The sequence below is a fragment of the Rhinoderma darwinii genome, chromosome 4 (genome assembly GCF_050947455.1).
Source record: "Rhinoderma darwinii isolate aRhiDar2 chromosome 4, aRhiDar2.hap1, whole genome shotgun sequence".
Classification (NCBI taxonomy): domain Eukaryota; kingdom Metazoa; phylum Chordata; class Amphibia; order Anura; family Rhinodermatidae; genus Rhinoderma; species Rhinoderma darwinii.
The window spans coordinates 49,724,458-49,750,518 of NC_134690.1; positions in this window are offsets into that span (position 1 = coordinate 49,724,458).

A 26,061-nucleotide genomic window follows, 5' to 3' on the forward strand; every position below is an offset into this window, starting at 1 on the left:
ATGAGATTTACAAAATCTCATCCTCTTTGCTGCTACTGTAAATGCTGCTGAATTTCCACACAGAATTCCGCAGCGTTTAGCTACGTGGGAACCCGGCCTTACAGATCACATCGAAATTATAAACAAAGAAGTGATCGATAACAGCTTAATCCGACCGCTGTCACTGAACATGTCAGTCCCACTGACCTGACGGATTCAGGTCTCAGAACTAGATACAGCTGCTCTGTATACAGGATATAAAGCTGCTGTATCTCAAATAGTAAAAATAATTTTTAATAAAATGTAATTGCCCAGTTACACCAAACACACTGATAGAGATTTTTATTTTAAAAAAAAGTTTTCAAAGGTCTATATAGCCTTTAAACAGAATCCCCTGATATGTCGGACAGCATGTCGGCCGCATTTCCCGGACCGAACACAGAGCAGGGAGCCGGGCTCCTAGCATCATAGTTATGTACGATGCCAGGAGTCCCTGCCTCGCTGCAGGAAAACTGTCCTGTACTCAGGGGCGTAACTAGGAAAGACTGGGCCCCATAGCAAACTTTTGACTGGGGCCCCCTCCGCTGGGTATCACACAACCCCCCCCCTTTGTAGATAGTGCCTCCCTATAGATTCCACCACACAGCGCCCCACTATAGATAGCACCATACACAGCACCCTGTAGATAGCGCCATACACAGCCCCCTGTAGATAACGCCTTACAGCCCCAAATCCCCCCTGTATATAACGCCATACAGTCCCCCTGTAGATAACGCCATACAGCCCCCCTGTAGATAACACCATACAGCCCCCCTGTAGATAACGCCATACAGCCCCCTGTAGATAACGTCTTACAGCCCCAAATCTCCCCTGTAGATAATGCCATACAGTCCCCCTGTAGATAACGCCATACAGACCCCCTGTAGATAACGCCTTACATACACCCCCTGTAGATAACACCATACAGACACCCCCTGTAGATATCGCCATACAGACCCCCCTGTAGATAACGCCATACAGAGTCCCCCCTGTAGATAACGCCATACAGAGTCCCCCCTGTAGATAATGCCATACAGACCCCTCTGTAGATAACACCATACAGAACCCCCCCTGTAGATAACACCATACAGAATCCCCCCTGTAGATAACGCCATACAGAGCCCCCCCCTGTAGATAACGCCATACAGACACCCCCTGTAGATAACGCCATACAGACCCCCCTGTAGATAACGCCATACAGAGTCCCCCCTGTAGATAACGCCATACAGAGTCCCCCCTGTAGATAATGCCATACAGACCCCTCTGTAGATAACACCATACAGAACCCCCCCTGTAGATAACACCATACAGAATCCCCCCTGTAGATAACGCCATACAGAGCCCCCCCCTGTAGATAACGCCATATAGCCCCCCCCCCCAAAAAAAAACAACAACCTATAGTTTGTCCCACAAAAGAGATGTATCCCCTAGGGGATACATGTGTGATCGCTGGCAGCGATAAGGAGAACGGGGGACCGAAAGTCCCCCGAAGTTCTTCATGACAAACCTCGGACTTCCGGCGTCTACACAGTTCGATAAAAATGAAAGGAGCGCTGGTCACGCATGCGCACAGCGCGACCGGTGCGCAAGTCTTTTCTATGGAGCTGCAGACAGACCCCGGAAGTCCGAGGTTTGTCATGGAGAACTTCGGGGGACTTTCGGTCCCCCGTTCTCCTTATCGCTTGGCGTCCCAGCGATCACACATATATCCCCTATCCTTTGGATAAGGGATGCATGTCTTTTGTAGGAACAACCCCTTCAGTGGCGTCGCGCTGTAGCAGCCATAGCAGCTGCTAGCAGAGCCTCCGGCCATGGGGGGGGGGCCCGTGCCGGCAGGTGGCACGGGCCCCCTCATGCTGCGAGCCCCGTAGCAGCCGCTATGGCTGCTATAGCGGTAGTTACGGCACTGCCTGTACTGTAATCATGATTTCAGCACGAGACGGGGGAGGCAGGGACACCTGGCATCGTACATAAGTATGATGCTAGGAGCCCGGCTCCCTGCACTATGTTCGGTCCGAGAAATGCGGCCGACATGTGGTCCGTATATCACGGACCGAGCATGGTCGTGTGAATTAGGCCTTAGGGTCAGTTCACACGTAGCGTAAATACTGCAGTTTTTCTGCAACGGAATTAGTTGCAAAAAATCTGCAGCCAATACAGTAGCAGCAGAGTGGATGAGATAGGACAAATGTCAAGATAATCCAAAGAAGTGTATTTGATTTATTCACCAAGAATAAAAACACTTGCAACGTTTCAACCCATGAATGGGTCTTTATAAAGCATGGTTACATAGATTCAGTGCACACTTTATATAGTATATATATATATATATATATATATATATATATATATATATATATATATATATATATATTGATATGTAGAAATATGTTGGTCCCATCCGATGGAAAACTGCAGAAATGGGTCATGGCCGCTAGAAATCCATCATGGATGTCCGGACCGGGGGGAGAAGAAAAGAACTAGAATCTGAGACGTCACCGGTGAGTCACTTAATGTAAATGTTTAGTCTGGCTCTAATCAGTACTGTAGTCGCTGTATGATCTGCAGCGAGATGATGGGTGGTATGATTTTTTTTGTTGTGAAACAGCATCTCCCAGCATATCCTCACCATTATTCGGGTCATGCTGGGAGCTGTAGTTTTACGCCGTACAAACCTATACAGCAAAATTGAGTGTATTCTGGTGTTGTATATATGTACTGATCTTGGTTCTGATGCTGTATGTAAGTACTGAGCTTTTTCTGGTGCTGTATATACGTATGAGATTGGTTTTAGTGCTGTATATATGTAATGAGTTTGGTTCTGGGGATGTATATATGTACTGAGCTTGGTTCTGGGGATGTTATTATGTACTGAGCTTGATTCCAGTGCTGTACTTATGTACTGAGGTTTTCTCTGGTGCTGTATTTATGTACTGAGGTTGGTTCTGGTGCTGTATATATGTATGGGCTTGGTTCTAGTGCTGTATATGTATGGGCTTGGTTCTAGTGCATTATTTATGTACTGAGCATGGTTCTGTGGATGTATATATATATGTACTGAGCTTGGTTCTAGTGCTGTATATAGGTACTGAGCTTTGTTCTGGTGCTGTATATATGTCAGAGCTTGGTTCTAGTGCTGTATTTATATACTGAGCTTGGTTGTGGTACAGTATATATGTCAGAGCTTGGTTCTAGTGCTGCATTTATGTACTGAGCTTTGTTCCTGTGCTGTATATTTGTCAGAGCTTGGTTCTAGTGCTGTATTTATGTACTGAGCTTGGTTCTGGTACTGTATATATGTATGAGCTTGGTTCTGGATCTGTAATTATATAGGATATATTGATAATAACAAAATTGCTGGGCAGATGGCATTGTTCTCAATTTATTGTATATTTAATGGGAATCTGTCAGGTAGTTTTAACCCCTTGAACCGCCACCATGAGGTAATACATGACCTGACAATATTTCCAAACATTCCCTTGTATGTTTTTTTCAGATCCAGCAAAATCTTTAAAATCCACTTTTAAAACGGCGCACACTATATGCTAATTACTCATTAGAGTGTCATGGGGCGGTGCCGCTATCCTGAAGAGTCACATAGTCTTGCCTCCAAACCCACCTTTCCATGTTTGAGTGACATCTCCCTGGCTGATACAACTTTCTCGGATGCGCTATTGCCTTGTGGCACTATACACAAGGGGGGGGGCTGTGTGGCATGATACACAAGGAGGTGCTGTGTGGTACTATAAACAAGGGGGAGCTGTGTGGCACTATACACATGGGGGAACTGTATGGCACTATTTACAAGGGGGAGGGCTGTGGCTCTATCTACAGGGGGCTGAGTGTGGCAAAATCTACAGGGGTCTGTGTGTGGCACTATCTACTAAAGGGGCTGTGAGGCACTATATACAAGGGAGGGGGCTGTGTGGCACTATACACAGGGGGCTGTATGGCACTATCTATAAGGGAGAGGTGGGGGCGCGATCTACAAATGGGGAGTGACACTATCTATAGGCGGGGCTATATAGCACTGTCTACAGGGGGGCTGTATGGCACATTCTACAGGGGACACTATTTATAAGGGGGGCTGCTTGTGGCACCCGGGGGGGGGGGGCCCGGTCAAGAGTTTGCTATGGGGCCCAGTCTTTCCTAGTTACGCCCCTGGCCAGAGGTGTAACTTGTAACCAATGCAAAATCTGTTATGGGGCCCCCCACCTATCATGCGTTTTTTTGTATTATTGGTCTCCTCAAAGGGGGCAAAGGGATCTTTTGGGCCCCCTCTGACTCACCTGTAAGTACGCCAATGATTTCATCTTTTTCATATATCCGGTACTGCATTCATATTGTAACATTAGAGCCATATGTTCCATTTTAGATGAAACATACAGTTAACAAAGAGAAAATCTACACAATTTTCTTCTGATGAATAAAGAAAAACTGTAGGTTTTCATCTATCGCAATCCTGTAAAATAAAGGAAATTGAATGTTCCCTACGTCTTGTAATAAAAGCAGAATCGTATGCTGAAGGCATAATGTTTCTAAAGCTCATTACCACAACTTTAATTTCAAAATCCCATCTCCATAAAAGAAGAAATGAAGCATATGATGTAGTAAATTATACAAAATTAATGAAGTCTGCATCACAGAGACAGCTTTTAATATCAAATCTGATGGAACTTCAATGTCATATAACGTCAAATATCATAAAACTCGGTTTAGGAAGCAAAGAATTAATTCAGTGTTTGCAGATGATTTTAACGCAGTTTAACCAATATGTTTCATTATTTCCAGTGTTTAATGACTATTTAACTTGTGATGTAATGGCTTCTGGTGATCCTTTGAGGTCTTTAATAGAAAAAGCAGCAGAAGTGAATGGGCCAAGTAACAACATGCGTCTTGGACTGGTTTTCACTTGCCATTATGATGCGAAAATCACAGCAGCACTCCGGATATAAATCCCTTTATCTAGGGTTGCATTCACATGGTACAAATTGGCACTTGACTATTAATTCCGACCACATCTAATGATTACCAGTGATCTGAAGCAATTCAATTGTGGGTAATTTTTACCATGGTATGGCTATGTTCACACAGGGCGGATACACTGCCTAAAAGTACACAGCGTATCTGCGCTGGAGCCCGCAGGGAATTCCGGCTTAAAAACCGCAACAAATTGTGGGGCAATTTTTGGGCTGGAATGTCCGCTGCGGAAAACAGCAGGTAAAATAAAAAGCCTATACTTACCCATAGTCATGGCGACGTATCCTTCTGACGTCCTTCAGGCCGGTCTTCTAGGATGATATTTCATTCCATGTGACCGATCCAGCCTGTGATTGACTGGAGCAGTCACATGGGATGAAACGTCATCCCTGGAGGCCGGACTGGACGCAGGAGCAGAGATCTGGGAAATAATGTTGTTTTTTTTTCGGATTTTCGATTATTGAGACAGCATCGCAGCTTTTCCGTGGCAAAAATCGCAACATCTGCTATTTGTTGCGGGTTTATCCTCCCCACTGAATTCAATAGGGAAAACCCGCAACAGAAAAGCAGCGATTACAAAGCATAAATTCACATGCTGCGGAATAAAAAAAAAACGCACCGCAGGTCAATTTCTGAAAGTTTTTTCAGCGCATTTTTTACGCAATGTGTGGATGAGATTTTTTCACATCTTATCCACTCTGCTGTTACTGTATTATGCTGCGGATTTTTCGTACTGAAATCCGTTGCGGGAAATTCAAAGTGTTTACGCAACGTGTGGACATAACCTATAGTTTATGATGTGTGAATATGCTTACAAGGTACTTTGTAGGTCGTACCTCACGTTGTTGTGTGTACACACCATTTATGCCTAACTTAAACCTTTGACAACATTTGCACCATCGTCATCAACTCTTAGGGTATGTTCACACGTAGTCAACAAAAATGTCTGAAAATCCAGAGCTGTTTTCAAGGGAAAACAGACCCTGCTTTTCAGACGTTTTTTTACCAACTCGCATTTTTCGCGGCGTTTTCACGCCGTTTTCGCGGCGTTTTTTACGTCCCTTTTTGGAGCTGTTTTCATTGGAGTCTATGAGAAAACAGCTCCAAAAACGTCCAAAGAAGTGTCCTGCACTTCTTTTGACGAGGCTGTATTTTTACGCGTCGTCGTTTGACAGCTGTCAAACGACGACGCGTAAATAACAGGTCGTCTGCACAGTACGTCGGCAAACCCATTCAAATGAATGGGCAGATGTTTGCCGACGTATTTGAGACGTATTTCCAGACGTAAAACGAGGCAAAATACGCCTCGTATACGTCTGAAATTTGGCCGTGTGAACATACCCTTAAAATGAAACATCTTATGACACTATTGATACATTCCCGCCAATGTTTTAGATTGTTCTCCTTGTCCAAAAAAGGACAAGCCCATTATTTTTTTGACCTACCGTCAAATACAACACACTACCGGTCTTCATTGATTCAACTCGATTTGACTTACATTTCAGCTTTCTGGACCAATGAGAATTTATGACCATTGTAAACATAGAACGTTAGGAAATAATAATTAAAAATATTGAATTTTTTATAGTAATTTATTATTTTGTAGAATATGTGTCTGGTCTTGTGATTGCACACATGCTTATTCATATCCTTTATATAGAGATTATTTATGTCTTTTTTTTAGCCTCACATGACTTTCCTTCACTTATAGTGCCTTTGGCTAAAGGTCATCCATTAATGCAATCTCATTTCCTAAGCAAATATTCAGCGGTGAAATAGTTCCAGGCCGTCGCACAACGCTTGCAGCACAGGAATAATTCTGAGGGCTCGCTACCCGGCAGCACAAAGTATGCACTGTACATATGGCTTTTCTACATCCCCATCTTTATCTATCCTATTATTGCCATTGCATACAAATGTAGCGGAGAGTGCTAGATATTCATGTTTTATAGCAATGCAATGGGTTTAATATATTTTTATGGGGCTCTATATATAGGTTTTTACTACTATGGATACTATTAACCTTTCTTTATCTGGACACAGCAAATCGACTTCATTTACTGCTCCATTACAATTTTTCATCATATAGATTTGGCAGAGCTGAATTTAGAATGTCTTTCTTCGTGCAGTTAGGCTTCATTCACATCATCGTTTGGTTTTTATTGATTGTTTCCGTCAGACCTTTCCGTCAGGGGAACCCATGAACGGAAACAAAACGGAAACCATAGCTTTGCTAATGGTTTTCGATTGTCTCCGATCCGTAAGGTTTCCGTTTTTTTGGTGGAATCAATAGCGTAGTCGACGCAGCTGTGAACAAAGTCTTATCTGCAATCTTAGATTGGGTTCCCACTGTGCACTTTTGTTGTGTTTTTAGCATGCATTTTTTGTTTTGTTTTGGTAGATATACTCCCATGTCTCTAATTGCTCGCTCACATCAACCAAAACCAAAAAATGAATGCTAAAAATTGAACATAAATTCACAGTGTGAACCCAGCCTTATGGGAAAAACACACAGAGGGTGATGTTACAGCCACTGGCGTAGCTATAGGGGTCGCAGCGGTCGCAATTGCGACCGGGCCCCAAAGCCAGGGGGCCCACAGCCCCCCACACCACATCAATAAAAAGTTACTATAGTAACTCGGGCCGCGGGCCCCTGTTATTATAGTAACATACTTTACTTACCTTCCTGGTTCCGGATCGCAGCGGAGATCCTGACGTCAAGCGCTGTGCGCAGCGCATGACGTCACAGCGCTATGCGCCGCGCACAGCATCGAGACGACAGAACTACCGACGTGGCTGAAGAGGAAGGTAAGATTAGCCCTGACTGGCGGGGTCCGACTCCCGGGACCCGCCAATCAGCTGTTTTGAAGGGACCACAGCACCTGTACGAGAGCTGCTCCCCTTCATTCCGGTCACTTCATTCCGGTCACACTGTGAATCGGTGTCGACGATTCACAGTGTGAGCGAGTAGTGAAATGAAGGGGAAGCAGCTCTCGTACGAGTGCTGCGGCCCCTTCAAAACAGCTGATTGGCGGGTCCCGGGAGACACATCAGCTATTCATGGCCTATCCTGTGGATATTCCATCAATGTTTAGGGACTGCAAAACCCCTAAGCCTACGATGTAGTAGGCTTAGGGGGCCCATGAGACAGGATCACAGATTGTGTGATGCTGTCTGCTGGACCCTGTATCTAAGCCAATCACATGGTAGGCTTAGATACATGGACCATGCGTGATCCTGTCTGCTGGGCCCTGTATATAAGCCTACCACACTGTAGGCTTAGATACAGGGCCCCAGCACACAGTAATCTTATACTGTATACGAGTACTGTCTGCTGGACCCTGTATCTAAGCCTACATTGTGGTAGGCTTAGATACAGGGTCCCACAGACAGTATCACACATGGGCCCTGTATCTAAGCCTAACACATGTGTTACTAATCGTTTTTCTTGTGTGTTTTCTTACAGGTTCGGTCGTTGGACTACGTCGGATTCCAGGACTACTTCGATGACGGCTTTTTTATTATCAATAAAATGGTTAATGAGGGTTGTGTGGGGGGTTTTTCTTTATTTCAATAAAATATTTTTTCTATGCCTTCGTGGTTTTTTTAAAACTATATTACTACCGCCTTAGTAATGGCCGCCGGCTGATTGACAGCATCCATTGCTAAGGTGGGGCTTAGTGTTAGCCGGTGCAGAGGCTAACACTAACCCCCTTGATTACCCCGGTACCCACCGCCACCAGGTGTGCTGGGAAGAGCCGGGTACGATCCAGTACCTGACCATCTGTAGTGATGGTCGGCCACTGGGGTGGCCGCAGGCTGGTATTATCAGATGTGATTGCCCATTATATCACACAATAACTAAGCGGTAATCTCTTATTATGTCTTAGCTTCAAATGTTATGATACATATGGCCTTAACTATTCCTAATTCGAGAATTGGGCAGAGCCACTTTGCTGTGCGCATTCACCCTATTTGCAGCACTGCCAGATACAGTCTTAATATATACTCTGACATTTCTGGATAACCTATGTCAATATGTAGCCATCCTTCCCTTCCTTATGTATATGTGAATACAGAGGTCGCTCAACATACAATATTAATTGGTTCTGGGGCAACCATTGTATGTTGAAAACAAAACCCTATCGAAAACTGGTAATTGGTTCCGAAGCCCCCAAAATGTCCACCCGAAACTATAAAAAAGTGGAATTGAAGACAAATAAATATACAAACAAAAATAAAGATAAAGCATGTACAGTGCTTCTTTAAGTTACAATATTAATTGGTTTCGGCATGACAATTATAAGTTGAAAATATTGTAACTTGAGACCATAACTCTATGGAAAACTAGGAATTGGTACCAAAGCCCCAAAATTTCAACCACAGATAAGAAAAAAAGATGATTTAGAGGATAACATACGGATGAAGCAAGTTCTCACATATAACAGTCAGAAATACTGTAGCTGCTGGAGGCTGTAAGTAACTTTCTATAATGAGGGCAGGAGCTTCTTCAGGAGAGTGTACCATACACAGTGTAACAGAAATATAACATGGAGCCGTCCTCACCTGGTGTCCAAAGAAGCAACTCATTCTGGTTCAGGTAAAGAACAGTACAGGACATGTGGTACTGTACTGTAGAGAGGCGCTACTAGACAGCCAATCAGGGCATGCACTGCATTACAACAGGGGTTTTACCAATAAAATGCCCATTCTGGTCGGCAGGATCTTCCAGCCAATCACACACGCCGAAGCTCCAGACATTTTGTGGCATTGTATGTTGAATGTGGTTTTAAGTTACAATGGCCCAGGAAATACCGTTGGATGTTGAAAATATTATATCCTGAGGCCATTGTAACTTGAGGGACCACTGTAGTTACTTCTGATATTCTCTTATTATTAGACATTCGGTGCATTTGCCCTTTTCCAAGATAATGACCACATTATCTTAGTTTGAATGTGCACATGCACAGGATAACTAGCGTTATCGTTATAGAAAATTTTAGTAGGATACTGTCGCAAAGGTGTGTCGGCACTTCATTTACCAGGCCCTGGCTTCCCCTACCGGATGACCCACTCTGTCCCACCGTTGTCCTTCCCTGCCATGGCCTAGCTGTCTCTGCCGCTGTCTCGGCTCTGCTTCCTTTGATCAGCATTCCACTCGCTCTCCTGCTAGGTCCTCTTCTGTGTGGATGCGCACGCCAACTCCTGTGTCTTATTGGGCCAGTACGTGCCAAATCCTCTGCTTTTCCAGCCAATGATGAGTCACTGCCTATTATTTTAGGACCCTACCCCCTTCACTCATTGCCTGAGCAATTAGGTTATTTAGCGTTTAGTACTAGTGAGTTTATAGTGTATTTTATCTCTTGGTTCTTGATCTGGTTCATTCATTTGACCACATCTATTGTCTTCACCTTTGACCTGTCTGACTATGCCTTCTGTCCTTGTTCCGCCTCATAGTGACGTTTTGTCAGTTGTGTAAACAAGGAGATGTGCTGTCGATATGATAGAAATCTATGAGGACGAGCGATCGTAGTAATGATCGCTCATCCCTATACTAGCTCCCTTTGAAAGGAGCAAATTAGCGCCGATCACCGAGCGGTCTCACTTAATCCTGACACTACTGACGTTTCTAGGGTTGAACGAGCATGGAAAATTTTCAGTATCCAATCCAAATAGTGCCACACTGTAGGATTATGCAAAATTACTGGCACTTGCTATTACCATAAAACATTGCAGGCTGAACATGTCTGTTTTTTTCTATGGATAGGGCAAACTAAACCAAACAGATAAATAGAAAATGAGCTAAAAAGTTAAATTCTTCTTTCCCCTGAGTGAGAATAGTAGTGGGATCTGTCAGTACTCATAGATTGTAGAGAGGACCTGTTTGAGAACTGCCCCAAAAAATTCAAAAACATTGTGCACGTGCCAATCTAACTTTGGTAGTCCATGATAATGCCTAATATTTACATGATTGTTTTCCATCCTTAGATATTCGAGTATTAACCGGTAATAATGTTTGCCTATGTTGTCAAAGGCCTTGAAGAAATTCAAGTAGCACTTCAGTGCTTTAACATTTTAGGTATCCGAATACGAAGGGATTTGTCTTAATGACCTTAAGTTTAGGAAATGTCCCTTTGTAGTCATTAGTTCCTGCTGTTATAAATCACTCACAACATATGTCAAGCTATAGTCAGTATTATTCTGTACTAATAATAAGTGGCTGATTACCTTTGAACTTTAGAAACCATAAGATGAATGTTAGTCTCCAGGAAGATGAGAAGTTTTATTAAAGACACTCAATGGACTGATTGACTTTTAACCCCGTGGTCAGGGTCGTTTTACACCTCAATAATTCAAATACATTTAGATATAGATATTGCTAAATTACTCAACTGTGTGATATTAAAGGCTATTTACTATTAGTCAAAATATATACCTTTAACATTGCTACTGGGTGAAGAACAGTGCCAGGCAGGACCAGAGGCATAGATGTGGAGGCTGGTGTGTGGCCTGGGTCCTGGGTACCAAGGAGGGCAAAAAACAAGCCGCTCTGACTTGGCCATGGTGTTTACCTATAGGTCTATTGCAACAAACTGAATCTTTACCCCAGGTGGAACTTACCATAAAAATTGTATTGACTTGATTATCGGAAAGTTTTTGGTTCCCCCTAGTTTCCTTGATTTTGGGAACTTGGGTAGGAGAATTTTATGGAGAGCTATCCATTCTTAGAGGGATTGTCTTAGAAAAAAATGCAGAACCTTTTCGTATGCCGTTATTTGGTTGACAAAGCTGGACTTTTATACTCGTCACGAGTAGCAGGATGTTGCCGCATTATGACAAGCATATACGTCATGCTGATCACACAGGAACAGCAAGTCTGCTCGCGCTATCAGGAGCGGGGCAACAGATATAATACACAGCCGTAGCGCCGCTCTAACGTCTGAGATCAGAGAAACCTCTGATGTCCGACGTTAATCCCTTGAATGCCGGGATCAAAGTTGATCGCAGCATTGGAAGGGAAAATGAGAAGGTGGGCCTTCCATTGATCGCTTCACAGGAAATCCCTGTCACACAATCGAGGGAAATACCCTGTATGGCCAGACAGCCCAGGGTCCATTGAAGGACCCCAGGGATGTCTGACCATATTTCCTGTTGTTAGGGCATACTTAGGCATGTCCTAACAACTGCCTGTATCATATCAGTACACAAGTTACTGGGTATATGCCAGTACATTAAAGTTAAAAAAATAAAAATCTAAATAAAAAATCCCTCTATAGAATTAAAAAAAAATGTAAATCAATTTAAAAAAGAGTCATGTTAAATAAAAAAAATTGTAAAAAAAAACCCAATGTACATTTTTACAATAAATAAACGTTACCAAATATAAGTCCCGAAACATAAAACATAATATACACATATTTGATATTGTCACAACCATAACTAATATGCACAATAAATTTATAGCATCATCTATGATAATTGGTGTATGTTGTAATTCCCACGTAGCGTAAACACTGTGGAATTTCCGCAATGGAATTCTGTGCGGAACTTCCGCAGCATTTACAGTAGCAGCAAAGTGGATGAGATTTTGAAAGTCTCTAGCCCACGCTGCGGAAAAAAACCTGCAGTGAAAACGTTAATAAATTGACCTGCGGTGCAGAATTTAAATCCGCAACATATCAATTTATGCTGCTTTTTCGTTGCTTTTCTGGTTTTCCCCATTCAATTAAATGGGGATGCAAAAACTGCAACAGAAAGCCAAGTGTTGCTACTTTTACGTCGGAATTGCAGCGAAACTGCCGCAAAAATCGCAACTCAGAAAAAATGACTTACTCAGAACTCCCTGCTTCTTCCTCGAGTCCGGCCTCATGGGATGGCGTTTCATCCCATGTGACCGCTTCAGCCAATCACAGGCTGCATCGGTCACATGAGCTTTATCATCATCCAGGGAGGCCAGACCAGACATCCACGGAGGGACGCGTCACCATGGCAACGGCCTAGATAAGCACGGGCATTTTTTTTAAAACTATTTCTATGCTGCTTACCCTAGCGGGAATTCCGGCCGAAAAACTGCACCACAATGTGGTGTGGTTTCTTCAGACGGAATGTGCACGCTTTTTATGCAGCGCATCCAAGCCGTGGGAACCCAGCCAAAAAGAAAATAAAAGGGAACTGCAGCTGTACTGCTTTTTTTAAAAAAAATTGCCAAGATAAAAATTTATATTAATTAAACTATAATGTAAATGTACCAAAAAATTCCACCTACATAATGTACAATTGATCACACAAAAAACAAAGTCTCCTACAGCTACGTCAAACAAATAATAAAAAAAGTTATGAGAGCCAGGATGCAAAAAATAAAAAACATGTTTGTCGGAAACTTTGACTTATCCAGAGTTAGGTCCAAAAATGATCTCCTACCCTCAAATCTCAAAATCTAGGGGCCAAGGGGAAAATGAAAAAATAAGAGATGGGGGAGGAGAAATGATAAAGATTGAAATTATATTGAAATGATATTATATTATATTAAAGAGGCTCTGTCACCAGATTTTGCAACCCCTATCTGCTATTGCAGCAGATCGGCGCTGCAATGTAGATTACAGTAACGTTTTTATTTTTAAAAAACGAGCATTTTTGGCCAAGTTATGGCCATTTTTGTATTTATGCAAATGAGGCTTGCAAAAGTCCAAGTGGGCGTGTTGAAAAGTAAAAGTACAACTGGGCGTGTATTATGTGCGTACATCGGGGCGTGTTTACTACTTTTACTAGCTGGGCGTTCTGACGAGAAGTATCATCCACTTCTCTTCAGAACGCCCAGCTTCTGGCAGATCACGCTGTGACGTCACTTCCCCAGGTCCTGCATCGTGTCAGACGAGCCAGCACCAGAGGCTACAGATGATTCTGCAGCAGCATCGGCGTTTGCAGGTAAATCGATGTAGCTACTTACCTGCAAACGCTGATGCTGCTGCAGAATCAACTGTAGCCTCTGGTGCCGATGTGGCCGACACGATGCAGGACCTGTGAGTGACGTCACAGATCTGCACTGCCAGAAGCTGGGCGTTCTGAAGAGAAGTGGATGATACTTCTCATCAGAACGCCCAGCTAGTAAAAGTAGTAAACACGCCCCGATGTACGCACATAATACACGCCCAGTTGTACTTTTACTTTTCAACACGCCCAGTTGTACTTTTGCAAGCCTCATTTGCATAAATACAAAAATGGCCATAACTTGGCCAAAAATGCTCGTTTTTTAAAAATAAAAACGTTACTGTAATCTACATTGCAGCGCCGATCTGCTGCAATAGCAGATAGGGGTTGCAAAATCTGGTGACAGAGCCTCTTTAAATTCTTTTTTTTAAAAATACAAAAAGTGTAGAAATAAAAAATAACTACTTTGATGATTTGACGCAAACTACATTGGTTTATGACACCCATTATTTTAATACTTTATTCTCTTGAGTAACATCAACGTCATTCAAGTACAATACATTGGATACAAAAGAAATGTTATTGCATTGACTATTTTCTGGCACATGCCACACCAGCTCCACAAACAGCCACATTAAAGCATAATTTAAAGTTGCTGCCGCTAAATAAACTGTTTTGGTACATACTTGTTAAAGATATTGAAAATCCGTGATGTCTTTTATAAGTCATAAATTAAGAAGTGATTATGATTTCCCTAAAGCAAACACACAGGCGTAAATTTGAATGATAGATGATTACCTCTTGCGGAGCCAGCAGACAGGGAAAGTAATTTGCTTTTAAAGTTCATTAGTCAGTTTTATTGCAAATAATACATTTGCATGATGTTTGTAAATTTATGCGCCACAAGCCAGAGGAGAGGACACCATCCTGCTGAATAGGCAAAGCAATAAGAAAGAACTGTTCAGCTTGTTTTAAATATTGCAATAACTGGTTATGAAATTTTTCTGGCAATAAAACAGAAAAAATATATATATACATACATATGGATGAAAAATAATATTCTATCTGGGGAATAGTTGTTTTTCCATAAAGCCGTAATTTGTATTTATTGTAATGGATGTTCCTTAGGGCTGTGATTTAAAAAGCAAAATTACCATACAGTGGCCTGGCCTATTAAATAGACACAACCTCCATAAAAGAAAACTAACGGCAGAAACATAAGGACTATGGGAAAATGTACGCATGAAGCTCTTGACCAAGAGGCCTATTAGAAGTCCTTGCATAAAGGAGCCAACACATTACACAAGAGGTGGCCCTAGTGTTATTGTAGAGGAAAACTCAAACCAATGTCTATACAGTGCACATTGTAAGTCCTATACTTAAGATAGGCCATCAATATGTGATCAGTGGGGGTCACATTCCCAGGAACCCCACCAATCAGCAGAACAAAAAGAAACAGTCCTTTCACTGCAATACCTGGTACAGTAATGCATGCATGTGGCTGTGTCTGGTAATGTAGTTGGCACCACCAGACACACATTAGTGGCATGTTCTAAGGATAGGCCATCAATGTAACATCCTGGAAACCACCTTTAAAGGGTAACTAAACTTTAAATTATTTTTTTTTACATGTAATAGTGACATGTCAGAAGTTTGGATCGGTGGGGGTCTGAGCACTGAGACCCCCACCGATCACTAAAACGAAGCGGCAGTAGCACACGGGTGTGGTGTACAGGCTCAATGGAAAGTCTATTAGCCCGTACACTGCTCACTTGGCTTTCCCATGAAAGCTGATCAAAAATGAAGCGGCATAGCACTCACCCGAGCGCTTCTGCCGCTTCGTTTTAGCGATCGGTGGAGGTCTCAGTGCTTGAACCCCCACCAATCAAAACTTTTGACATGTCACTATGACATGTGAAAAGTTTTTATTCAAGTTTAGTTACCCTTTAAAGATACACCCAGGCATTTCATAAAATAGATGACAATTTATGGGATTGTATATCATCATCATCCACTATTAAACAATGTAATCATGGTTATTTGTGGTTGTCTTTATTGTCTATGTCATCAGTAGGCACACTGGCATGTGAAGTAATTAGAGATTAGGAGAACAGATATAGCTTTTGCACCACCTAATCTCCAATGACATCAAACTTTTTAAATTTTCTTCTCCACTGATTCTCTAAAATATGAACCTTGGACCAGGATAACTGACTCTACCATCTTTATCATGTTTCCTTCCTTACCTTTCCTATTATTTCAACATATCTTGAGATCGGTGGCGTGAGTCGACCTGCTTTGAAAAAAACTTGATTTTGCAATACTCCTTCACAAGATGTCTGTGCTATATGTATCTATGTGTGGCCACCCAGTGGTTGTGATGTGAGTTGCAGTCTGTCTAGGGTTTTGCTAGCACATCGCGATATTATATTTAACTTGTTTCATGAGAAATTGGAGTTCTTAACCAAATTCAAGCAGAGGGAAGGGTGGACACATCTGTATATCTATCATGCCCATGGCCGCGGGCCGTTAGGCTCACTCACCACCTGACGCCCGCAGCCATGGAACTGTGAGCGCTGGTCCCCGTCTTCTCCTCAGGAGATGCCAGTGCTCACTTCCGCTTCCCCCGGCTAGGTCCCACGCGCGCACCTGAGGTTAAGTACAAAATTGGCCCATGAGCACTCTGGACTATAAGAGAGGCCCAGACACTTCCTGCCATGCCTGAGCCTTGTTGTCATTACACTAGTCTGTCTATGCAAATGGCCTCCTAAGTGTTTTCCAGTTTCCCGTGCTATCCTGGTCAAGTACCGTGCTGTGCTGAAGTCGTGCTGTGCTGAGTACCACGTCTGTCCTGCTACACCACGCCTGGCCCTGCCTGCCTGATGCTACCTAGTCTCAGCCGAGCCTGTCTTGCTACTGTCATAGCTACCACAGGTACACTATAGGAACTATAGACTGTGACCTGTGTCCTGTTGGCCAGCTGCCATACCGTCAAGGCGGTACTGCCCAGTGGGTCCACGTACCCAACGTGACAGTAGGCTCAGGCCATGGACCCCGCTGGTCAATCCAAGACCATGATTTTGTCACAAGAGATGCGGGCGGATATGCTAGACCTCCGGTCTCGACAGGACCAACACTTCCAGACCTTGAGCATTACTGCACGTTGGCTGGAGGCGCAAGCTGCCGTTCCTCCTACTACACCTCATGGCAGTACTGATCCTTCGACTACTCCTCCTGGCAGCATTGATCCCCGATTTTGTTTGCCACTTCCTGACCTCTATGATGGAGACGCGAGCACCGGCCGTGGATTTTTGAGCCAGTGCCACTTTAGCCTGTATGCAAGGGTATTTTCATCTGACGGCGCAAGTGTTGCTTTCATCGTCTCTCTCCTCACTGGCAGGGCCCTTGCATGGGCGAACCCTATCTGGGAGAGACAAGGACCAGAGACCCCTGACTTCCAGGGGTTCCTACAGATATTTTGCACAGTGTTTGAGGAGCCTGGATGAGACTCGTCAAGCAGCCACCTCCTTGTTGAACCTACACCAGGGAGACACATCCGTGGGCGAGTACGCCTTCCACTTCCGCACACTGGCGGGAGAACTGTTGTGGAACAATGAGGCCCTGGTGGCTACATTCTGGCAGGGACTGTCTTCTAAGATTAAGGACGAGCTTGCTGCCCGAGATCTGCCGTCTACCCTGGATGACCTCATCCTTCTGGCCACCCGGATTGATATAAGGATCCGAGAACGGCTCCAGGATTCTCGTCTGGTTACTACTTTGCGGCAACCTCGGCTGTCCTCTGACGCTTATCCTCCTAAGGAGTCTATGAGGACGGACCAGGCTAAGCTTTCTACCCAGCAGAGACAACGCAGACGCACCTCGGGACTTTGTCTATATTGCGGCCTCAGAGGCCATCTTGTGTGTCTGTGTCCCCAAAAGCCCCAGAGCCTAGTGTTTGTGGTAGAGACAACTCTGGGTAAAGAGGGAATTTCGTCTAAATTGTCTATTTCCGTGACCATAGTGTCCGGCAAGAAAATGCATCGGGTTTCTGCGTATCTAGACTCTGGATCCGCTGCTAATTTAATTTGTAGAGACCTAGTGGATCTTCTCCAATTGCCCACTACCCCTCTGGAGAGGCCGTTGATGGTTGCATCTATGAATGGACTACCTCTGCCAGACCCAATTATAGCTGTGACCAAACCAATGAGGCTCAAAGTGGGAGCCCTCCACTCCGAGCTTATCTCGTTCTTTGTCCTGGCTAAAGCCATCAATCCTGCATCCCTTCCCCATGGTAGGGTATATCCTCTCTTCTTGCCAGAGATTCTGTCCATGTCCGCCTATGTTAAAGAGAACTTGGAGAGGGGCTTCATACGGAAGTCGACCTCCCCGGCAGGAGCCGGGTTCTTCTTCGTCAAGAAAAAGGATGGTAAAAAGCTCAAAGTATGCCTTAGTCGACTAGATTTAATAGATGTCTGGCAGGTTCACCTGTTTTCAGCGACCTCCTCCCATGTAGGCCTTATTACTTTGTCTGATCACGCCCCAATATCCATCTCTATCTCCTTCACTAATTTACCTCCTATGTCCTGGTTTCTGGTCCCTAAACGAAACCCTCCTAGATAACCCTAGACATTTTGATGCCCTGAACTCCTCACTCACATAACTCTTTACATTAAATGAGACCCCTGGGATTTCTTCTACCACTGTATGGGAAACACATAAGGCTTACATGAGAGGAGAATTGATAGCGCTAGGTACTAAATGTAAAAAGCAGCACATAGCCGAACTCAACTCCCTCTTAGCTCAGATTTCGGCTTTGGAGCTAATAAACAAGCGCAGTATGGCCACTTCCACACAACAACTCATGGATCTTAGGATCAAATGAAAAAACATTCTCAATATGAAATCCGCCAGGTTGTATCAGAGGAGTACTGTCAAATTCTATGCCTATGGAGACAGGGGCTCAAAAGTCATGTCCGCTTTACTTAAAAGAAGTAAAGTTCTTTCTTACATCCAAGACATTAAGACAAGTTCTGGCTCCTTGGTCTCTGGCATTAATATCATAACTAAAGAATTTCTTGACTTCTACTCAACTCTATACAACCTGCCAGATCACCAAGGCGCTGCGACACTCACTACAGAGTTCTTGGATTCTATTTCACTTCCCTCTCTGTCCACTGACGAGAAACGCTCCCTCCTAGAACCCTTCACTCAGCAGGAGTTGTTAAAAGTCCTAACGTCCATCCCCAATGGCAAAAGCCCAGGGCCTGATGGCTTTTCTATAAGCAACTACAAAAAATTCTGCCAACTCCTTTTACCAAATTCGTAATGGTATGCAATGACCTCCTCAAGGGCACCCATTTCCCTCCACAGGCCCTAGAAGCACACATCACCCTGATCCCTAAAGAAGGTAAAGATAAAACACAATGTCGTAGTTACCGCCCCATATCCCTTCTCAACTCAGACATTAAATGGTGGGCTAAGCTTCTATCCAATAGACTTAAACCTTTCTTGTCTAAACTCATCTCCCCTGAACAAGTGAGATTTATTCCTGCTAGGGAAGGTAAGCATAACATCACCAGACTCATCAACATTATCCACCACGCTAATTTAAAAAAGATACCGTTAGTTTTTTTAAGCACTGACGCAGAAAAGGCGTTTGATCGGGTTCGGTGGTCTTATATGCATGCGACTCTACTTAAATTTGGTCTCCCTTCCTTATTTATATCCGCTATTTTCTCTCTTTACACCACACCCAAAGCAAGATTGCAGTTAAATGGCACACTTTCCCCTTCATTCAATATTGCGAACGGTACGAGACAGGGTTTCCCTCTCTCCCCTACTTTATTTATACTCACTATGGAAACGCTAATTCAGAAAATCGTTCAAACAAACTCCATCTAGGGCATCAAACTTGGAGACTTCACACACTCGACAGCGGTCTTCGCCGATGACCTACTAGTGCTAATCACCAATCCAAGACAGGCCTTCCCTCACATTCTACACATATTTGAAAATTTCGGTTAGGTCCCCAATTTTAAAATCAATTATGACAAATCAGAAGTACTTAACGTTACCCCTACTGCCCGAGAAGTAAATGAACTTAAAAGTGTTACCCCTTTCAAATGGCCAGCTACCCATATTAAATATCTGGGGATACAACTGCCTAAATCCTCATCTATGCTTTACCCCATAAAATTTCCTCCCTTTAGCTAATAAATTCCGCACACACCTTCACTCTCTTACCATCCCTTTTATCTCCTGGTCAGGGCGAAAGAATTATGTGAAAGCATATATTCTCCCACAATTGTTATATGTACTACAAGCTATACCTATTCGCCTTCCAAACTCCTTTTTTAATTCTATTAGACAAATTTTCTCAAAATACATTTGGGCCTCCAAGAAACCGAGATTGCCACATAGACTCCTTATCCTTAATACCTCGACAGGGGTATGGGCCTACCCGACTCTCAATTGTACTACTATGCCATCCACCTATCTAGATGGATAAACTTACATAGATCACAAGATTCCTCTCCTAGTTTATCTGCGGAAAGGGCTCTTCTGGAACCTGCTCCGGCTGCTCAACTCTGGAATACCACGTCCAAATATAGTGCAGCTGCTTCTATTAGCCCCACCATAAAGGGTACTTTCGAAGTGTTCCGATAGTTCCTGGCCTTCAAAGACCCCTCCAAATGCATTTCACCCCTAACGACTCTAAACTTTGTCCCTAATATTTTAGGCTGCCCGAGTCCAATACATAACTTCTGGAAGAAGTTAGAGAAGATCACGGTTATTGAAGCCTTTAAACCTGGGGTACTCCCTTCCATCCAGTCTTTGCTCCCAGACGTAATTGACAGTTCAATAAACTTCTTACAGGTGTCACAATTCAACGACTTGGTGAGACAATTCTCTGTTAAATTTCCGAAGATATCAAAGCCATCATGGTTGAAAACCCTTTTATTACTCCCCTCTCTGCCTAGACACCTTCTATCGAAAATGTATGCGGGACTTTTGTTAGACAGGACTCCGAATAAACCTAGTTACCTCTTAGCCTGGGAACAGGAGTTGCAGGGATCACTTTCTCAAAAGTCACAGTCGCCACGATATTAAGACACTCTCACGGATTTTCCAGATGTGTTAGAATACAAGAAAACTCTTTTAAAACCTTTACTAGATGGTATAGAACTCCTTATTTTTTGCACAGAATTAATCTTACCAAGTCAGATACCTGTTGGCGTTGTGACTCTCAGAAAGGCACCATGACCCATATCTGGTGGGACTGTACACATATCCAACCTTTCTGGCAGGAAGTTTCAAACACCATCCAACGGATCACCAAAACTAATATTTCATTAGACGCCCCTCTGATACTTCCATGGGTTCCCTGCGGAGATTTCCGGCCTAGCCACCATGATCTCTCCACTCATTTACTCACAGCAGCTAAACTGCTTGTACCCCTGCATTGGAGATCAAAAGAACCCCCCTCCACACAAGAGTGGTTAATGAAAGTAGACTCAATATGCAGAATGGAGGAACTGTTGAGTTGGGAACTTAAACGTCACGATAGCTTTATAGACGTGTGGAAACCTTGGTTGGATTTTAGAAGTCCCGGGTAGAAATAACATGCCAACTTACTTGACATTCTTGATCTTAGGGTACATTTTTCTCCCCCTGTCTCTTGCTTTGTAGACAACGTGGAAACCTCTGTTTGTATATAGTTCATGTTATTTTCTAGTCTAAATACGCTTCGAATCTATTGTACCTGGTTTTTCCAAATTTGTATGAGGCCTAACGGCCCAATGTTTCATTTTTTGCTGTGCATGCAAAACCACATATGCTGTAATATGTTTGTTGTATTGTATTATTCCTTCAATAAAAAGAGATTTAAAAAAAAAAAAAAAAAAAGGATGGTTATCTGCGTCTTTGCATCGACTATTGGGGTCTCAACCAGATCATGGTAAAAAATAGATATCCATTGCCATTGATCTCTTAACTGTTTGATCGCATATGTAGAGCCAAGATTTTTTTCTAAACTAGACTTGCGTGGGGCTTACAACCTAATCCGGATTTTCCGGGGTGACGAATGGAAGACGGCATTTAATACCCGTGACGGACACTATGAATATCTAGTAATGCCCTTCGGCCTGTGTAATGCTCCCGCCGTCTTCCAAGAGTTCGTTAATGACATCTTCCGTGACCTCCTCTATTTTTGTGTTGTGGTCTATCTTGATGACATCTTGATTTTTTCTTCAGATCCAATGACTCATCAGAGACATGTCCGTCAAGTTTTGTTGCGGTTAAAGGAGAACCTCCTGTATGCCAAATTGGAGAAGTGCGTGTTTGAGAAAAATGCTCTACCCTTCCTGTGCTACATCATCTCGAATCAAGGTCTCAAGATGGATCCTGAAAAGGTAAAGTCCGTCCTGGAATGGTCACGCCCTCAAGTCTTGAGGGCCATTCAGCGCTTCCTGGGATTCGCCAATTTCTACAGACAATTCATTCCAAACTTCTCCTCACTGACATCTCCTATCTCTAACCTCACCAAGAAAGTAATGAACGCCAAAGTGTGGACTCCAGAAGCAGGGGCCGCATTTAATAGCCTGAAGAGTGCCTTCACCTCAGCCTCTATCCTCCATCATCCAGATGTTTCTCAACAGCTCTCGTTGGAGGTGGACCACTCCTCTGTCGGTGCCGGTGCTGTTCCAGAGAGGTTCCAAGGGCAAGTCAATGCTATGTGACTATTACTCTAAGCTCTTCTCTTCCGCAGAACGCAACTACTCGATTGGGGATCAGGAGTTACTGGCAATCAAATTAGCTCTGGAGGAGTGGAGACATCTATTAGAGGGTGCAGTTCATCCCATCTTGATATTTATGGACCACAAGAGATGCACTTATCTCCAGATGGCCCAACGACTGAATCCCCGTCTGGCCAGATTGTCGCTGTTCTTTGCTCGGTTCCAGTTTGAGCTCCACTAACGTCCGACAAGAATGTGAGGGCCGATGCCTTGTCCAGGTCGTTCGAGACAGAGGACACTATGGAGTCTCCACAGAATATCATTAACCCGTCCTGCATCATCCATGTCAATCCTCTGCAAGTTAGAGATATTCCCCCGGGGAGGACTTTTGTGCATCTGGCTGAGAGAAGAATAATCCTTCACTGGGGAGAGAAGAAGAATCCTCCAAATTGGCAGGTCACGCGGGTGTCCGTAAGACCCGAGACCTGATTGCTCATCAGTTCTGGTGGCCCACGCTGCCCAAAGACATCACAGACTTCGTCTCCTCCTGCACAGTGTGCGCAGCAAATAAAGTTGCTCATTCCAAACCGGCGGGCCTGCTCCAGCCGCTGCCTGTGCCTGATGCCCCCTGGCAACATATTGCCATGGACTTTGTCACGGACCGGCCTCTCTCTGCTGGTTGCAGTACAGTCTCGGTGGTGGTGGACCGATTTTCCAAGATGGCTCATTTCGTTCCACTGACTGGACTACCGTCCGCTTCTCGACTGGCCAATCTCTTCGTCCAACACATCTTCCATCTGCATGGCTTGCCTCTACATATTGTGTCAGATTGTGGGGTTCAGTTCACCTCAAAGTTCTGGAGAGCCCTCTGCGTACTCCTTGGTGTGAAATTGGACTTTTCCTCTGCCTACCATCCCCAGTCCAATGGTCAAGTCGAGAGAATAAATCAAATTATGGAGAACTAACTACGATACTTTATCTCCAGGCAGCATGATGACTGGGTGCAGCTGCTTCCTTGGGCTTAGTTCTCTTACAACAACCACACTAGTGAGTCCACCTCTAAGAGTCCATTCTTCATTGTCTATGTCCAACACCCTCGAATACCTCTTCCTGCTTCCACTACGTCCCAGGTGCCTGCAGCTGACTCTGCATTCAGGGACTTTCTACAGATCTGGCAGCAGACCCGATCTTCTATTCTGCTGGCGTTCGACTGCATGAAAAGAAAGGCAGACATAAGAAGACGAGATCCTCCCCAGTTCCTTCCAGGCACTAAGTTCTGGCTGTCCTCTAGGAATATCCGGCTTAGGGTGCCATCGTACAAGTTTGCTCCCAAGTTCCTTGGACCCTTCGAGATTTTGCAACAAATCAACCCTGTTTCCTACAAGCTTTGTCTGCCTCCTTCCCTCAAGATCCCCAACTCCTTCCATGTCTTCCTGCTGAAGCCGGTAATCTTGAACTGCTACTCCAAGACTTCCACTCCTGCAGTGGCTCCTCGTGGCTCATCAGAGACTTTTGAGGTTAAGGAGATCCTGGACACCAAGAGAGTGGGTGGAAGAACCTTTTATTTGGTGAATTGGAGGGGGTTTGGTCCTGAAGAGAGGTCCTGGGAGCCAGAAGTGACCCTCAATGCCCTACCCTCCTGAAGAAGTTTCTCTCTCGTTCTGGCCCCAAGAGGAGGGGGCGTAAGAGGGGGACATTGTCATGCCCATGGCCGCGGGCCGTCAGGGTTACTCACCTCCTGACGCCCGCAGCCATGGAACAGTGAGCGCTGGTCCCCGTCTCCTCCTTAGGAGACGCCAGCGCACACTTCCGCTTCTCCCGGCCATGTCAAAGTTGGCCCATGAGCACTATGGACTATAAGAGCGGCCCAGCCCCTTCCTGCCATGCCTGAGCCTTGTTGTCGTTACCCTAGTCTATCTATGCAAATGGCCTCCTAAGTGTTTTCAGTTCCCAGTGTTTCCCGTTCCTGCTATATGTAACCTGTATCCCGTGCTATCCTGATCAAGTGCCGTGCTGAGCTGAAGTCCTGTTGTGACGAGTACCACGTCAGTCCTGCTACACCACGCCTGGCGCCTGCCTGCTGCCTGCCTGCTGCCTAGTCCCAGCCGAGCCTGTCTTGCTACTGTCTGAGCTACCACAGGTACACTATAGGAACTATAGACTGTGACCTGTGTCCTGTTGGCCAACTGCCATACCATCAAGGCGGTACAGCCCAGTGGGTCCACGTACCCAACATTACAATATCATAGTATATATTCATTTGTATCAGTGGTGGACTAAACATTCGAGCATTATGGCAGCGTCTGAGGGCCCATAGTCATAAGGGGCCCCCAGCTCCTTACAAGGATTGACTGAGGCTTTTTATGTGTAGTTTCATTAATTAGATGTAAGTTTGTAGAAGAGAAATAATGTGTTGATTAAATTTTTACCGTTGTAGCTATTTTTTTTTAAACCTTTTGGGGAGTGGCCACATTAGAGCCACACACCTTGCATTTTTGCATATAGACAGTGTGCAGCAGAGTGTGTGTGCTTTATGGCAGCTGCCGTGAATGGGAGTTAATGGACAGAAAAATGTCAATCCTCCCCCAAAGATAAGGGAGTGACGAGTGATATATTGTATATAGTGTATATTGTTTATAGCACTGCTATCTATCTGTATGTATTATTTATAGTGTTGCTATCCTGCCTTATCTAGACCACCAGCAGTACAATAGATCTGTCATTAAATCGCCCATCCTCTAATGATAATGAGATGACTCAGCTCACAAAGGCTGCAGAAAAAAGAAATGTCAGCATATTGTGTGTGTGCTCCAGTGACCAGTGTGAAAACTGTAATATTTTTTATATATACATATATATATATATATATATATATATATACATAGTCACATAAGAACTAAATAAAAAAAACTGCACCAAAAAAATGTATTAAAAAAATTGGTTAGAATAAATAACTGATTGAAATAATAGGTCATTTTCTGATGATACATAAGATAACTTGAGGCTCCTGGGCGCCAATGCAAAATCTGTAATATGGTCCCTAAACTACCATGCATCATTTATAGTACTGGCCTGCAAATATGGGGCAAAGACCATTTGGGCCTTCTTAGGCTCAAGTGCCCAGAAGCGACCACACTCTCTCCTCCGCTACAGTTACGCCCCTGATGAGATTAAACAGGCTCAAGAATATTATAACAATAGTGGTTGGTGGTAAGGAGCCCATGACCATTATTGCTTGTGGTCCAGACCATTCTCAGTCCCTTGAATTGTGTATTTTAGATCTACCTAGCAGATTTATTTACTTTTGTTATATGGGACATGAATATATTTTATTAGGGGCTGGAAATTAAATAAATGAATCAAAAAAGCAAAACGTACCTTGCCCCCGATGATCCAGTGC